The sequence below is a fragment of the Brienomyrus brachyistius genome, chromosome 1 (genome assembly GCF_023856365.1).
Source record: "Brienomyrus brachyistius isolate T26 chromosome 1, BBRACH_0.4, whole genome shotgun sequence".
Lineage (NCBI taxonomy): Eukaryota > Metazoa > Chordata > Actinopteri > Osteoglossiformes > Mormyridae > Brienomyrus > Brienomyrus brachyistius.
The window spans coordinates 23,731,662-23,745,721 of record NC_064533.1 but is presented as its reverse complement, the minus strand read 5'-3'; the positions used below and the strand labels follow the sequence as shown (position 1 = coordinate 23,745,721).

General features: G+C 44.8%; 24 non-coding genes across 24 annotated transcripts; all 24 read right to left on the bottom strand.

The window, feature by feature from the left end:
* Positions 1–58: 58 nt before the first annotated feature.
* On the bottom strand, positions 59–147 carry trnay-gua (transfer RNA tyrosine (anticodon GUA)). Its single transcript is given in 2 exon segments — positions 59–94; positions 111–147. It is a non-coding gene; the product is annotated as a tRNA-Tyr (tRNA).
* An 88-nt stretch (positions 148–235) lies between these two features.
* trnay-gua (transfer RNA tyrosine (anticodon GUA)) lies at positions 236–324 on the bottom strand. The gene is given in 2 exon segments: positions 236–271; positions 288–324. It is a non-coding gene; the product is annotated as a tRNA-Tyr (tRNA).
* A 444-nt stretch (positions 325–768) lies between these two features.
* trnay-gua (transfer RNA tyrosine (anticodon GUA)) lies at positions 769–857 on the bottom strand. Its single transcript is given in 2 exon segments — positions 769–804; positions 821–857. It is a non-coding gene; the product is annotated as a tRNA-Tyr (tRNA).
* Positions 858–946: 89 nt separating this feature from the next.
* Positions 947–1,035, bottom strand: trnay-gua (transfer RNA tyrosine (anticodon GUA)). The gene is given in 2 exon segments: positions 947–982; positions 999–1,035. It is a non-coding gene; the product is annotated as a tRNA-Tyr (tRNA).
* A 444-nt stretch (positions 1,036–1,479) lies between these two features.
* trnay-gua (transfer RNA tyrosine (anticodon GUA)) lies at positions 1,480–1,568 on the bottom strand. Its single transcript is given in 2 exon segments — positions 1,480–1,515; positions 1,532–1,568. It is a non-coding gene; the product is annotated as a tRNA-Tyr (tRNA).
* Positions 1,569–1,834: 266 nt separating this feature from the next.
* Positions 1,835–1,923, bottom strand: trnay-gua (transfer RNA tyrosine (anticodon GUA)). Its single transcript is given in 2 exon segments — positions 1,835–1,870; positions 1,887–1,923. It is a non-coding gene; the product is annotated as a tRNA-Tyr (tRNA).
* An 88-nt stretch (positions 1,924–2,011) lies between these two features.
* trnay-gua (transfer RNA tyrosine (anticodon GUA)) lies at positions 2,012–2,100 on the bottom strand. The gene is given in 2 exon segments: positions 2,012–2,047; positions 2,064–2,100. It is a non-coding gene; the product is annotated as a tRNA-Tyr (tRNA).
* Positions 2,101–2,367: 267 nt separating this feature from the next.
* trnay-gua (transfer RNA tyrosine (anticodon GUA)) lies at positions 2,368–2,456 on the bottom strand. Its single transcript is given in 2 exon segments — positions 2,368–2,403; positions 2,420–2,456. It is a non-coding gene; the product is annotated as a tRNA-Tyr (tRNA).
* Positions 2,457–2,722: 266 nt separating this feature from the next.
* On the bottom strand, positions 2,723–2,811 carry trnay-gua (transfer RNA tyrosine (anticodon GUA)). The gene is given in 2 exon segments: positions 2,723–2,758; positions 2,775–2,811. It is a non-coding gene; the product is annotated as a tRNA-Tyr (tRNA).
* Positions 2,812–4,660: 1,849 nt separating this feature from the next.
* trnay-gua (transfer RNA tyrosine (anticodon GUA)) lies at positions 4,661–4,749 on the bottom strand. The gene is given in 2 exon segments: positions 4,661–4,696; positions 4,713–4,749. It is a non-coding gene; the product is annotated as a tRNA-Tyr (tRNA).
* Positions 4,750–5,016: 267 nt separating this feature from the next.
* Positions 5,017–5,105, bottom strand: trnay-gua (transfer RNA tyrosine (anticodon GUA)). Its single transcript is given in 2 exon segments — positions 5,017–5,052; positions 5,069–5,105. It is a non-coding gene; the product is annotated as a tRNA-Tyr (tRNA).
* A 1,330-nt stretch (positions 5,106–6,435) lies between these two features.
* Positions 6,436–6,524, bottom strand: trnay-gua (transfer RNA tyrosine (anticodon GUA)). Its single transcript is given in 2 exon segments — positions 6,436–6,471; positions 6,488–6,524. It is a non-coding gene; the product is annotated as a tRNA-Tyr (tRNA).
* A 622-nt stretch (positions 6,525–7,146) lies between these two features.
* On the bottom strand, positions 7,147–7,235 carry trnay-gua (transfer RNA tyrosine (anticodon GUA)). Its single transcript is given in 2 exon segments — positions 7,147–7,182; positions 7,199–7,235. It is a non-coding gene; the product is annotated as a tRNA-Tyr (tRNA).
* A 621-nt stretch (positions 7,236–7,856) lies between these two features.
* On the bottom strand, positions 7,857–7,945 carry trnay-gua (transfer RNA tyrosine (anticodon GUA)). Its single transcript is given in 2 exon segments — positions 7,857–7,892; positions 7,909–7,945. It is a non-coding gene; the product is annotated as a tRNA-Tyr (tRNA).
* A 444-nt stretch (positions 7,946–8,389) lies between these two features.
* On the bottom strand, positions 8,390–8,478 carry trnay-gua (transfer RNA tyrosine (anticodon GUA)). The gene is given in 2 exon segments: positions 8,390–8,425; positions 8,442–8,478. It is a non-coding gene; the product is annotated as a tRNA-Tyr (tRNA).
* A 798-nt stretch (positions 8,479–9,276) lies between these two features.
* On the bottom strand, positions 9,277–9,365 carry trnay-gua (transfer RNA tyrosine (anticodon GUA)). Its single transcript is given in 2 exon segments — positions 9,277–9,312; positions 9,329–9,365. It is a non-coding gene; the product is annotated as a tRNA-Tyr (tRNA).
* An 89-nt stretch (positions 9,366–9,454) lies between these two features.
* trnay-gua (transfer RNA tyrosine (anticodon GUA)) lies at positions 9,455–9,543 on the bottom strand. Its single transcript is given in 2 exon segments — positions 9,455–9,490; positions 9,507–9,543. It is a non-coding gene; the product is annotated as a tRNA-Tyr (tRNA).
* Positions 9,544–10,874: 1,331 nt separating this feature from the next.
* On the bottom strand, positions 10,875–10,963 carry trnay-gua (transfer RNA tyrosine (anticodon GUA)). The gene is given in 2 exon segments: positions 10,875–10,910; positions 10,927–10,963. It is a non-coding gene; the product is annotated as a tRNA-Tyr (tRNA).
* Positions 10,964–11,051: 88 nt separating this feature from the next.
* Positions 11,052–11,140, bottom strand: trnay-gua (transfer RNA tyrosine (anticodon GUA)). The gene is given in 2 exon segments: positions 11,052–11,087; positions 11,104–11,140. It is a non-coding gene; the product is annotated as a tRNA-Tyr (tRNA).
* Positions 11,141–11,406: 266 nt separating this feature from the next.
* Positions 11,407–11,495, bottom strand: trnay-gua (transfer RNA tyrosine (anticodon GUA)). The gene is given in 2 exon segments: positions 11,407–11,442; positions 11,459–11,495. It is a non-coding gene; the product is annotated as a tRNA-Tyr (tRNA).
* Positions 11,496–11,939: 444 nt separating this feature from the next.
* trnay-gua (transfer RNA tyrosine (anticodon GUA)) lies at positions 11,940–12,028 on the bottom strand. Its single transcript is given in 2 exon segments — positions 11,940–11,975; positions 11,992–12,028. It is a non-coding gene; the product is annotated as a tRNA-Tyr (tRNA).
* Positions 12,029–12,649: 621 nt separating this feature from the next.
* trnay-gua (transfer RNA tyrosine (anticodon GUA)) lies at positions 12,650–12,738 on the bottom strand. Its single transcript is given in 2 exon segments — positions 12,650–12,685; positions 12,702–12,738. It is a non-coding gene; the product is annotated as a tRNA-Tyr (tRNA).
* Positions 12,739–12,827: 89 nt separating this feature from the next.
* trnay-gua (transfer RNA tyrosine (anticodon GUA)) lies at positions 12,828–12,916 on the bottom strand. Its single transcript is given in 2 exon segments — positions 12,828–12,863; positions 12,880–12,916. It is a non-coding gene; the product is annotated as a tRNA-Tyr (tRNA).
* Positions 12,917–13,715: 799 nt separating this feature from the next.
* On the bottom strand, positions 13,716–13,804 carry trnay-gua (transfer RNA tyrosine (anticodon GUA)). The gene is given in 2 exon segments: positions 13,716–13,751; positions 13,768–13,804. It is a non-coding gene; the product is annotated as a tRNA-Tyr (tRNA).
* Positions 13,805–14,060: the final 256 nt, after the last annotated feature.

The window sequence follows — 14,060 nt, the reverse complement described above, 5'->3', positions numbered from 1 at the left end:
ATTAGTAAATGTAGTTTATTGCTTGTGTGGAAACTTGACATCGGAAAAAATCTACTAGTCCTTCGAGCCGGAGTTGAACCAGCGACCTAAGGATCTCCATCAGACTTTATCTACAGTCCTCCGCTCTGCCATCTGAGCTATCGAAGGATGAGCTACCTTTCTTCCCTTAGAATGTGGGATTAGTAAATATAGTTTGTTGCTTCTGTTCAAACTTGACATCGAAAAAAGCTACTAGTCCTTCGAGCCGGAGTTGAACCAGCAACCTAAGGATCCCCATCAGGCTTAATCTACAGTCCTCCGCTCTGCCATCTGAGCTATCGAAGGATGAGCTACCCATGTTCCTTTAGAATGTGGGATTAGTAAATGTAGTTTATTGCTTGTGCGGAAACTTGACATCGGAAAAAATCTACTAGTCCTTCGAGACGGAGTGGAACCAGCGACCTAAGGATCCCCATCAGACTTCATCTACAATCCTCCGCTCTGCCATCTGAGCTATCAAAGGATGAGCTACCCGTGTTCCTTTAGAATGTGGGATTAGTAAATGTAGTTTATTGCTTGTGCGGAAACTTGACATCGGAAAAAATCTACTAGTCCTTCGAGACGGAGTCGAACCAGCGACCTAAGGATCCCCATCAGACTTCATCTACAGTCCTCCGCTCTGCCATCTGAGCTATCGAAGGATGAGCTAACTTTGTTCCCTTAGAATGTGGGATTAGTAAATATAGTTTGTTGCTTCTGTTCAAACTTGACATCGAAAAAAGCTACTAGTCCTTCGAGCCGGAGTTGAACCAGCGACCTAAGGATCCCCATCAGGCTTAATCTACAGTCCTCCGCTCTGCCATCTGAGCTATCGAAGGATGAGCTACCCATGTTCCTTTAGAATGTGGGATTAGTAAATGTAGTTTATTGCTTGTGCGGAAACTTGACATCGGAAAAAATCTACAAGTCCTTCGAGCCGGAGTTGAACCAGCGACCTAAGGATCCCCATCAGGCTTAATCTACAGTCCTCCGCTCTGCCATCTGAGCTATCGAAGGATGAGCTATCCATGTTCCTATAGAATGTGGGATTAGTAAATGTAGTTTATTGCTTGTGCGGAAACTTGATATCGGAAAAAATCTACTAGTCCTTCGAGCCGGAGTTGAACCAGCAACCTAAGGATTTCCATCAGACTTTATCTACAGTCCTCCGCTCTGCCATCTTAGCTATCGAAGGATGAGCTAACGTTCTTCCCTTAGAATGTGGGATTAGCAAATATAGTTTGTTGCTTCTGTTCAAACTTGACATCGAAAAAAGCTACTAGTCCTTCGAGCCGGAGTTGAACCAGCGACCTAAGGATCCTCATCAGGCTTAATCTACTGTCCTCCGCTCTGCCATCTGAGCTATCAAAGGATGAGCTACCCGTGTTCTTTTAGAATGTGGGATTAGTAAATGTAGTTTATTGCTTGTGCGGAAATTTGACATCGGAAAAAATCTACAAGTCCTTCGAGCCGGAGTCGAACCAGCGACCTAAGGATCCCCATCAGACTTCATCTACAGTCCTCCGCTCTGCCATCTGAGCTATCGAAGGATGAGCTACCTTTCCTCTCTTAGAATGTGGGATTAGTAAATATAGTTTGTTGCTTCTGTTCAAACTTGACATCGAAAAAAGCTACTAGTCCTTCGAGCCGGAATTGAACCAGCGACCTAAGGATCCCCATCATGCTTTTTCTACAGTCGTCCGCGCTGCCAACTGAGCTATCGAAAGATGAGCTTCACTTCTTCATTTAGAATGTGGGATTAGTAAATGTAGTTTATTGCTTGTGTGGAAACTTGACATCGGAAAAAATCTACTAGTCCTTCGAGCCGGAGTTGAACCAGCGACCTAAGGATCTCCATCAGACTTTATCTACAGTCCTCCGCTCTGCCATCTGAGCTATCGAAGGATGAGCTACCTTTCTTCCCTTAGAATGTGGGATTAGTAAATATAGTTTGTTGCTTCTGTTCAAACTTGACATCGAAAAAAGCTACTAGTCCTTCGAGCCGGAGTTGAACCAGCGACCTAAGGATCCCCATCAGGCTTAATCTACAGTCCTCCGCTCTGCCATCTGAGCTATCGAAGGATGAGCTACCCATGTTCCTTTAGAATGTGGGATTAGTAAATGTAGTTTATTGCTTGTGCGGAAACTTGACATCGGAAAAAATCTACTAGTCCTTCGAGACGGAGTGGAACCAGCGACCTAAGGATCCCCATCAGACTTCATCTACAGTCCTCCGCTCTGCCATCTGAGCTATCAAAGGATGAGCTACCCGTGTTCCTTTAGAATGTGGGATTAGTAAATGTAGTTTATTGCTTGTGCGGAAACTTGATATCGGAAAAAATCTACTAGTCCTTCAAGCCGGAGTTGAACCAGCGACCTAAGGATCTCCATCAGACTTTATCTACAGTCCTCCGCTCTGCCATCTGAGCTATCGAAGGATGAGCTACCTTTCTTCGCTTAGAATGTGGGATTAGTAAATATAGTTTGTTGCTTCTGTTCAAACTTGACATCGAAAAAAGCTACTAGTCCTTCGAGCCGGAGTTGAACCAGCGACCTAAGGATCCCCATCAGGCTTAATCTACAGTCGTCCGCTCTGCCAACTGCGCTATCGAAAGTCGAGCTTCACTTGTTTATTTAGAATGTGGGATTAGTAAATGTAGTTTATTGCTTGTGTGGAAACTTGACATCGGAAAAAATCTACTAGTCCTTCGAGCCGGAGTTGAACCAGCGACCTAAGGATCTCCATCAGACTTTATCTACAGTCCTCCGCTCTGCCATCTGAGCTATCGAAGGATGAGCTACCTTTCTTCCCTTAGAATGTGGGATTAGTAAATATAGTTTGTTGCTTCTGTTCAAACTTGACATCGAAAAAAGCTACTAGTCCTTCGAGCCGGAGTTGAACCAGCTACCTAAGGATCCCCATCAGGCTTAATCTACAGTCCTCCGCTCTGCCATCTGAGCTATCAAAGGATGAGCTACCCGTGTTCCTTTAGAATGTGGGATTAGTAAATGTAGTTTATTGCTTGTGCGGAAACTTGACATCGGAAAAAATCTACTAGTCCTTCGAGACGGAGTCGAACCAGCGACCTAAGGATCCCCATCAGACTTCATCTACAGTCCTCCGCTCTGCCATCTGAGCTATCGAAGGATGAGCTAACTTTGTTCCCTTAGAATGTGGGATTAGTAAATATAGTTTGTTGCTTCTGTTCAAACTTGACATCGAAAAAAGCTACTAGTCCTTCGAGCCGGAGTTGAACCAGCGACCGAAGGATCCCCATCAGGCTTAATCTACAGTCCTCCGCTCTGCCATCTGAGCTATCAAAGGATGAGCTATCCATGTTCCTATAGAATGTGGGATTAGTAAATGTAGTTTATTGCTTGTGCGGAAACTTGATATCGGAAAAAATCTACTAGTCCTTCGAGCCGGAGTTGAACCAGTGACCTAAGGATCTCCATCAGACTTTATCTACAGTCCTCCGCTCTGCCATCTGAGCTATCGAAGGATGAGCTACCTTTCTTCCCTTAGAATGTGGGATTAGTAAATATAGTTTGTTGCTTCTGTTCAAACTTGACATCGAAAAAAGGTACTAGTCCTTCAAGCCGGAGTTGAACCAGCGACCTAAGGATCCCCATCAGGCTTAATCTACAGTCGTCCGCTCTGCCAACTGAGCTATCGAAAGTCGAGCTTCACTTGTTTATTTAGAATGTGGGATTAGTAAATGTAGTTTATTGCTTGTGTGGAAACTTGACATCGGAAAAAATCTACTAGTCCTTCGAGCCGGAGTTGAACCAGCGACCTAAGGATCTCCATCAGACTTTATCTACAGCCCTCCGCTCTGCCATCTGAGCTATCGAAGGATGAGCTACCTTTCTTCCCTTAGAATGTGGGATTAGTAAATATAGTTTGTTGCTTCTGTTCAAACTTGACATCGAAAAAAGCTATTAGTCCTTCGAGCCGGAGTTGAACCAGCGACCTAAGGATCCCCATCAGGCTTAATCTACAGTCCTCCGCTCTGCCATCTGAGGTATCGAAGGATGAGCTACCCATGTTCCTTTAGAATGTGGGATTAGTAAATGTAGTTTATTGCTTGTGCGGAAACTTGACATCGGAAAAAATCTACTAGTCCTTCGAGACGGAGTGGAACCAGCGACCTAAGGATCCCCATCAGACTTCATCTACAGTCCTCCGCTCTGCCATCTGAGCTATCAAAGGATGAGCTACCCGTGTTCCTTTAGAATGTGGGATTAGTAAATGTAGTTTATTGCTTGTGCGGAAACTTGACATCGGAAAAAATCTACTAGTCCTTCAAGACGGAGTCGAACCAGCGACCTAAGGATCCCCATCAGACTTCATCTACAGTCCTCCGCTCTGCCATCTGAGCTATCGAAGGATGAGCTAACTTTGTTCCCTTAGAATGTGGGATTAGTAAATATAGTTTTTTGCTTCTGTTCAAACTTGACATCGAAAAAAACTACTAGTCCTTCGAGCCAGAGTTGAACCAGCGACCTAAGGATCCCCATCAGGCTTAATCTACAGTCCTCCGCTCTGCCATCTGAGCTATCCATGTTCCTTTAGAATGTGGGATTAGTAAATGTAGTTTATTGCTTGTGCGGAAACTTGACATCGGAAACAATCTACAAGTCCTTCGAGCCGGAGTTGAACCAGCGACCTAAGGATCCCCATCAGGCTTAATCTACAGTCCGCCGCTCTGCCATCTGAGCTATCGAAGGATGAGCTATCCATGTTCCTATAGAATGTGGGATTAGTAAATGTAGTTTATTGCTTGTGCGGAAACTTGATATCGGAAAAAATCTACTAGTCCTTCGAGCCGGAGTTGAACCAGCAACCTAAGGATTTCCATCAGACTTTATCTACAGTCCTCCGCTCTGCCATCTTAGCTATCGAAAGACGAGCTTCACTTCTTCATTTAGAATGTGGGATTAGTAAATGTAGTTTATTGCTTGTGCGGAAACTTGACATCGGAAAAAATCTACTAGTCCTTCGAGCCGGAGTCGAACCAGCGACCTAAGGATCCCCATCAGACTTCATCTACAGTCCTCCGCTCTGCCATCTGAGCTATCGAAGGATGAGCTACCTTTCGTCCCTTAGAATGTGGGATTAGTAAATATAGTTTGTTGCTTCTGTTCAAACTTGACATCGAAAAAAGCTACTAGTCCTTCGAGCCGGAGTTGAACCAGCAACCTAAGGATCCCCATCAAGCTTAATCTACAGTCCTCCACTCTGCCATCTGAGCTATCGAAGGATGAGCTACCCAAGTTCCTTTAGAATGTGGGATTAGTAAATGTAGTTTATTGCTTGTGCGGAAACTTGACATCGGAAAAAATCTACACGTCCTTCGAGCCGGAGTTGAACCAGCGACCGAAGGATCCCCATCAGGCTTAATCTACAGTCCTCCGCTCTGCCATCTGAGCTATCGAAGGATGAGCTATCCATGTTCCTATAGAATGTGGGATTAGTAAATGTAGTTTATTGCTTGTGCGGAAACTTGATATCGGAAAAAATCTGCTAGTCCTTCGAGCCGGAGTTGAATCAGCAACCTAAGGATTTCCATCAGACTTTATCTACAGTCCTCCGCTCTGCCATCTTAGCTATCGAAGGATGAGCTAACGTTCTTCCCTTAGAATGTGGGATTAGCAAATATAGTTTGTTGCTTCTGTTCAAACTTGACATCGAAAAAAGCTACTAGTCCTTCGAGCCGGAGTTGAACCAGCGACCTAAGGATCCTCATCAGGCTTAATCTACTGTCCTCCGCTCTGCCATCTGAGTTATCGAAGGATGAGCTACCTTTCCTCCCTTAGAATGTGGGATTAGTAAATATAGTTTGTTGCTTCTGTTCAAACTTGACATCGAAAAAAGCTACTAGTCCTTCGAGCCGGAATTGAACCAGGGACCTAAGGATCCCCATCATGCTTTTTCTACAGTCGTCCACGCTGCCAACTGAGCTATCGAAAGACGAGCTTCACTTCTTCATTTAGAATGTGGGATTAGTAAATGTAGTTTATTGCTTGTGCGGAAACTTGACATCGGAAAAAATCTACTAGTCCTTCGAGCCGGAGTCAAACCAGCGACCTAAGGATCCCCATCAGACTTCATCTACAGTCCTCCGCTCTGCCATCTGAGCTATCGAAGGATGAGCTACCTTTGTTCCCTTAGAATGTGGGATTAGTAAATATAGTTTGTTGCTTCTGTTCAAACTTGACATCGAAAAAAGCTACTAGTCCTTCGAGCCGGAGTTGAACCAGCGACCTAAGGATCCTCATCAGGCTTAATCTACTGTTCTCCGCTCTGCCATCTGAGCTATCAAAGGATGAGCTACCCGTGATCCTTTACAATGTGGGATTAGTAAATATAGTTTGTTGCTTCTGTTCAAACTTGACATCGAAAAAAGCTACTAGTCCTTCGAGCCGGAGTTGAACCAGCGACCTAAGGATCCCCATCAAGCTTAATCTACAGTCCTCCACTCTGCCATCTGAGCTATCGAAGGATGAGCTACCCAAGTTCCTTTAGAATGTGGGATTAGTAAATGTAGTTTATTGCTTGTGCGGAAACTTGACATCGGAAAAAATCTACACGTCCTTCGAGCCGGAGTTGAACCAGCGACCGAAGGATCCCCATCAGGCTTAATCTACATTCCTCCGCTCTGCCATCTGAGCTATCGAAGGATGAGCTATCCATGTTCCTATAGAATGTGGGATTAGTAAATGTAGTTTATTGCTTGTGCGGAAACTTGATATCGGAAAAAATCTGCTAGTCCTTCGAGCCGGAGTTGAACCAGCAACCTAAGGATTTCCATCAGACTTTATCTACAGTCCTCCGCTCTGCCATCTTAGCTATCGAAGGATGAGCTAACGTTCTTCCCTTAGAATGTGGGATTAGCAAATATAGTTTGTTGCTTCTGTTCAAACTTGACATCGAAAAAAGCTACTAGTCCTTCGAGCCGGAGTTGAACCAGCGACCTAAGGATCCTCATCAGGCTTAATCTACTGTCCTCCGCTCTGCCATCTGAGCTATCAAAGGATGAGCTACCCGTGTTCCTTTAGAATGTGGGATTAGTAAATGTAGTTTATTGCTTGTGCGGAAATTTGACATCGGAAAAAATCTACAAGTCCTTCGAGCCGGAGTTGAACCAGCGACCTAAGGATCCCCATCAGACTTCATCTACAGTCCTCCGCTCTTCCATCTGAGCTATCGAAGGATGAGCTACCTTTCCTCCCTTAGAATGTGGGATTAGTAAATATAGTTTGTTGCTTCTGTTCAAACTTGCCATCGAAAAAAGCTACTAGTCCTTCGAGCCGGAATTGAACCAGGGACCTAAGGATCCCCATCATGCTTTTTCTACAGTCGTCCACGCTGCCAACTGAGCTATCGAAAGACGAGCTTCACTTCTTCATTTAGAATGTGGGATTAGTAAATGTAGTTTATTGCTTGTGCGGAAACTTGACATCGGAAAAAATCTACTAGTCCTTCGAGCCGGAGTCAAACCAGCGACCTAAGGATCCCCATCAGACTTCATCTACAGTCCTCCGCTCTGCCATCTGAGCTATCGAAGGATGAGCTACCTTTGTTCCCTTAGAATGTGGGATTAGTAAATATAGTTTGTTGCTTCTGTTCAAACTTGACATCGAAAAAAGCTACTAGTCCTTCGAGCCGGAGTTGAACCAGCGACCTAAGGATCCTCATCAGGCTTAATCTACTGTTCTCCGCTCTGCCATCTGAGCTATCAAAGGATGAGCTACCCGTGTTCCTTTACAATGTGGGATTAGTAAATGTAGTTTATTGCTTGTGCGGAAATTTGACATCGGAAAAAATCTACAAGTCCTTCGAGCCGGAGTCGAACCAGCGACCAAAGGATCCCCATCAGGCTTAATCTACAGTCCTCCGCTCTGCCATCTGAGCTATCGAAGGATGAGCTATCCATGTTCCTATAGAATGTGGGATTAGTAAATGTAGTTTATTGCTTGTGCGGAAACTTGATATCGGAAAAAATCTGCTAGTCCTTCGAGCCGGAGTTGAACCAGCAACCTAAGGATTTCCATCAGACTTTATCTACAGTCCTCCGCTCTGCCATCTTAGCTATCGAAGGATGAGCTAACGTTCTTCCCTTAGAATGTGGGATTAGCAAATATAGTTTGTTGCTTCTTTTCAAACTTGACATCGAAAAAAGCTACTAGTCCTTCGAGCCGGAGTTGAACCAGCGACCTAAGGATCCTCATCAGGCTTAATCTACTGTCCTCCGCTCTGCCATCTGAGCTATCAAAGGATGAGCTACCCGTGTTCCTTTACAATGTGGGATTAGTAAATGTAGTTTATTGCTTGTGCGGAAATTTGACATCGGAAAAAATCTACAAGTCCTTCGAGCCGGAGTCGAACCAGCGACCTAAGGATCCCCATCAGACTTCATCTACAGTCCTCCGCTCTGCCATCTGAGCTATCGAAGGATGAGCTACCTTTCCTCCCTTAGAATGTGGGATTAGTAAATATAGTTTGTTGCTTCTGTTCAAACTTGACATCGAAAAAAGCTACTAGTCCTTCGAGCCGGAATTGAACCAGGGACCTAAGGATCCCCATCATGCTTTTTCTACAGTCGTCCGCGCTGCCAACTGAGCTATCGAAAGACGAGCTTCACTTCTTCATTTAGAATGTGGGATTAGTAAATGTAGTTTATTGCTTGTGCGGAAACTTGACATCGGAAAAAATCTACTAGTCCTTCGAGCCGGAGTCAAACCAGCGACCTAAGGATCCCCATCAGACTTCATCTACAGTCCTCCGCTCTGCCATCTGAGCTATCGAAGGATGAGCTACCTTTGTTCCCTTAGAATGTGGGATTAGTAAATATAGTTTGTTGCTTCTGTTCAAACTTGACATCGAAAAAAGCTACTAGTCCTTCGAGCCGGAGTTGAACCAGCGACCTAAGGATCCTCATCAGGCTTAATCTACTGTTCTCCGCTCTGCCATCTGAGCTATCAAAGGATGAGCTACCCGTGTTCCTTTACAATGTGGGATTAGTAAATGTAGTTTATTGCTTGTGCGGAAATTTGACATCGGAAAAAATCTACTAGTCCTTCGAGACGGAGTCGAACCAGCGACCTATGGATCCCCATCAGGCTTAATCTACAGTCCTCCGCTCTGCCATCTGAGCTATCGAAGGATGAGCGACCCATGTTCCTTTAGAATGTGGGATTAGTAAATATAGTTTGTTGCTTCTGTTCAAACTTGACATCGAAAAAAGCTACTAGTCCTTCGAGCCGGAGTTGAACCAGCGACCTAAGGATCCCCATCAGGCTTAATCTACAGTCCTCCGCTCTGCCATCTGAGCTATCGAAGGATGAGCTACCCATGTTCCTTTAGAATGTGGGATTAGTAAATGTAGTTTATTGCTTGTGCGGAAACTTGACATCGGAAAAAATCTACAAGTCCTTCGAGCCGGAGTTGAACCAGCGACCTAAGGATCCCCATCAGGCTTAATCTACAGTCCTCCGCTCTGCCATCTGAGCTATCGAAGGATGAGCTATCCATGTTCCTATAGAATGTGGGATTAGTAAATGTAGTTTATTGCTTGTGCGGAAACTTGATATCGGAAAAAATCTACTAGTCCTTCGAGCCGGAGTTGAACCAGCAACCTAAGGATTTCCATCAGACTTTATCTACAGTCCTCCGCTCTGCCATCTTAGCTATCGAAGGATGAGCTAACGTTCTTCCCTTAGAATGTGGGATTAGCAAATATAGTTTGTTGCTTCTGTTCAAACTTGACATCGAAAAAAGCTACTAGTCCTTCGAGCCGGAGTTGAACCAGCGACCTAAGGATCCTCATCAGGCTTAATCTACTGTCCTCCGCTCTGCCATCTGAGCTATCAAAGGATGAGCTACCCGTGTTCCTTTAGAATGTGGGATTAGTAAATGTAGTTTATTGCTTGTGCGGAAATTTGACATCGGAAAAAATCTACAAGTCCTTCGAGCCAGAGTCGAACCAGCGACCTAAGGATCCCCATCAGACTTCATCTACAGTCCTCCGCTCTGCCATCTGAGCTATCGAAGGATGAGCTACCTTTCCTCCCTTAGAATGTGGGATTAGTAAATATAGTTTGTTGCTTCTGTTCAAACTTGACATCGAAATAAACTACTAGTCCTTCGAGCCGGAATTGAACCAGCGACCTAAGGATCCCCATCATGCTTTTTCTACAGTCGTCCGCGCTGCCAACTGAGCTATCGAAGGATGAGCTACCTTTCCTCCCTTAGAATGTGGGATTAGTAAATATAGTTTGTTGCTTCTGTTCAAACTTGACATCGAAAAAAGCTACTAGTCCTTCGAGCCGGAATTGAACCAGGGACCTAAGGATCCCCATCATGCTTTTTCTACAGTCGTCCGCGCTGCCAACTGAGCTATCGAAAGACGAGCTTCACTTCTTCATTTAGAATGTGGGATTAGTAAATGTAGTTTATTGCTTGTGCGGAAACTTGACATCGGAAAAAATCTACTAGTCCTTCGAGCCGGAGTCAAACCAGCCACCTAAGGATCCCCATCAGACTTCATCTACAGTCCTCCGCTCTGCCATCTGAGCTATCGAAGGATGAGCTACCTTTGTTCCCTTAGAATGTGGGATTAGTAAATATAGTTTGTTGCTTCTGTTCAAACTTGACATCGAAAAAAGCTACTAGTCCTTCGAGCCGGAGTTGAACCAGCGACCTAAGGATCCTCATCAGGCTTAATCTACTGTTCTCCGCTCTGCCATCTGAGCTATCAAAGGATGAGCTACCCGTGTTCCTTTACAATGTGGGATTAGTAAATGTAGTTTATTGCTTGTGCGGAAATTTGACATCGGAAAAAATCTACAAGTCCTTCGAGCCGGAGTCGAACCAGCGACCTAAGGATCCCCATCAGACTTCATCTACAGTCCTCCGCTCTGCCATCTGAGCTATCGAAGGATGAGCTACCTTTCTTCCCTTAGAATGTGGGATTAGTAAATATAGTTTGTTGCTTCTGTTCAAACTTGACATCGAAAAAAGCTACTAGTCCTTCGAGCCGGAGTTGAACCAGCGACCTAAGGATCCCCATCAGGCTTAATCTACAGTCCTCCGCTCTGCCATCTGAGCTATCGAAGGATGAGCGACCCATGTTCCTTTAGAATGTGGGATTAGTAAATGTAGTTTATTGCTTGTGCGGAAACTTGACATCGGAAAAAATCTACTAGTCCTTCGAGACGGAGTGGAATCAGCGACCTAAGGATCCCCATCAGACTTCATCTACAGTCCTCCGCTCTGCCATCTGAGCTATCGAAGGATGAGCTACCTTTCTTCCCTTAGAATGTGGGATTAGTAAATATAGTTTGTTGCTTCTGTTCAAACTTGACATCGAAAAAAGCTACTAGTCCTTCGAGCCGGAGTTGAACCAGCGACCTAAGGATCCCCATCAGGCTTAATCTACAGTCCTCCGCTCTGCCATCTGAGCTATCGAAGGATGAGCTACCCGTGTTCCTTTAGAATGTGGGATTAGTAAATGTAGTTTATTGCTTGTGCGGAAATTTGACATCGGAAAAAATCTACAAGTCCTTCGAGCCAGAGTCGAACCAGCGACCTAAGGATCCCCATCAGACTTCATCTACAGTCCTCCGCTCTGCCATCTGAGCTATCGAAGGATGAGCTACCTTTCCTCCCTTAGAATGTGGGATTAGTAAATATAGTTTGTTGCTTCTGTTCAAACTTGACATCGAAAAAAGCTACTAGTCCTTCGAGCCGGAATTGAACCAGCGACCTAAGGATCCCCATCATGCTTTTTCTACAGTCGTCCGCGCTGCCAACTGAGCTATCGAAAGTCGAGCTTCACTTGTTTGTTTAGAATGTGGGATTAGTAAATGTAGTTTATTGCTTGTGTGGAAACTTGACATCGGAAAAAATCTACTAGTCCTTCGAGCCGGAGTTGAACCAGCGACCTAAGGATCTCCATCAGACTTTATCTACAGTCCTCCGCTCTGCCATCTGAGCTATCGAAGGATGAGCTACCTATCTTCCCTTAGAATGTGGGATTAGTAAATATAGTTTGTTGCTTCTGTTCAAACTTGACATCGAAAAAAGCTACTAGTCCTTCGAGCCGGAGTTGAACCAGCGACCTACGGATCCCCATCAGGCTTAATCTACAGTCCTCCGCTCTGCCATCTGAGCTATCGAAGGATGAGCTACCCATGTTCCTTTAGAATGTGGGATTAGTAAATGTAGTTTATTGCTTGTGCGGAAACTTGACATCGGAAAAAATCTACTAGTCCTTCGAGACGGAGTGGAACCAGCGACCTAAGGATCCCCATCAGACTTCATCTACAGTCCTCCGCGCTGCCATCTGAGCTATCAAAGGATGAGCTACCCGTGTTCCTTTAGAATGTGGGATTAGTAAATGTAGTTTATTGCTTATGCGGAAACTTGACATCGGAAAAAATCTACTAGTCCTTCGAGACGGAGTCGAACCAGCGACCTAAGGATCCCCATCAGACTTCATCTACAGTCCTCCGCTCTGCCATCTGAGCTATCGAAGGATGAGCTAACTTTGTTCCCTTAGAATGTGGGATTAGTAAATATAGTTTGTTGCTTCTGTTCAAACTTGACATCGAAAAAAGCTACTAGTCCTTCGAGCCGGAGTTGAACCAGCGACCTAAGGATCCCCATCAGGCTTAATCTACAGTCCTCCGCTCTGCCATCTGAGCTATCGAAGGATGAGCTACCCATGTTCCTTTAGAATGTGGGATTAGTAAATGTAGTTTATTGCTTGTGCGGAAACTTGACATCGGAAAAAATCTACAAGTCCTTCGAGCCGGAGTTGAACCAGCGACCTAAGGATCCCCATCAGGCTTAATCTACAGTCCTCCGCTCTGCCATCTGAGCTATCGAAGGATGAGCTATCCATGTTCCTATAGAATGTGGGATTAGTAAATGTAGTTTATTGCTTGTGCGGAAACTTGATATCGGAAAAAATCTACTAGTCCTTCGAGCCGGAGTTGAACCAGCAACCTAAGGATTTCCATCAGACTTTATCTACAGTCCTCCGCTCTGCCATCTTAGCTATCGAAGGATGAGCTAACGTTCTTCCCTTAGAATGTGGGATTAGCAAATATAGTTTGTTGCTTCTGTTCAAACTTGACATCGAAAAAAGCTACTAGTCCTTCGAGCCGGAGTTGAACCAGCGACCTAAGGATCCTCATCAGGCTTAATCTACTGTCCTCCGCTCTGCCATCTGAGCTATCAAAGGATGAGCTACCCGTGTTCCTTTAGAATGTGGGATTAGTAAATGTAGTTTATTGCTTGTGCGGAAATTTGACATCGGAAAAAATCTACAAGTCCTTCGAGCCAGAGTCGAACCAGCGACCTAAGGATCCCCATCAGACTTCATCTACAGTCCTCCGCTCTGCCATCTGAGCTATCGAAGGATGAGCTACCTTTCCTCCCTTAGAATGTGGGATTAGTAAATATAGTTTGTTGCTTCTGTTCAAACTTGACATCGAAAAAAGCTACTAGTCCTTCGAGCCGGAATTGAACCAGCGACCTAAGGATCCCCATCATGCTTTTTCTACAGTCGTCCGCGCTGCCAACTGAGCTATCGAAAGATGAGCTTCACTTCTTCATTTAGAATGTGGGATTAGTAAATGTAGTTTATTGCTTGTGCGGAAACTTGACATCGGAAAAAATCTACTAGTCCTTCGAGCCGGAGTCGAACCAGCGACCTAAGGATCCCCATCAGACTTCATCTACAGTCCTCCGCTCTGCCATCTGAGCTATCGAAGGATGAGCTACCTTTGTTCCCTTAGAATGTGGGATTAGTAAATATAGTTTGTTGCTTCTGTTCAAACTTGACATCGAAAAAAGCTACTAGTCCTTCGAGCCGGAGTTGAACCAGCGACCTAAGGATCCGCATCAGGCTTAATCTACTGTTCTCCGCTCTGCCATCTGAGCTATCAAAGGATGAGCTACCCGTGTTCTTTTACAATGTGGGATTAGTAAATGTAGTTTATTGCTTGTGCGGAAATTTGACATCGGAAAA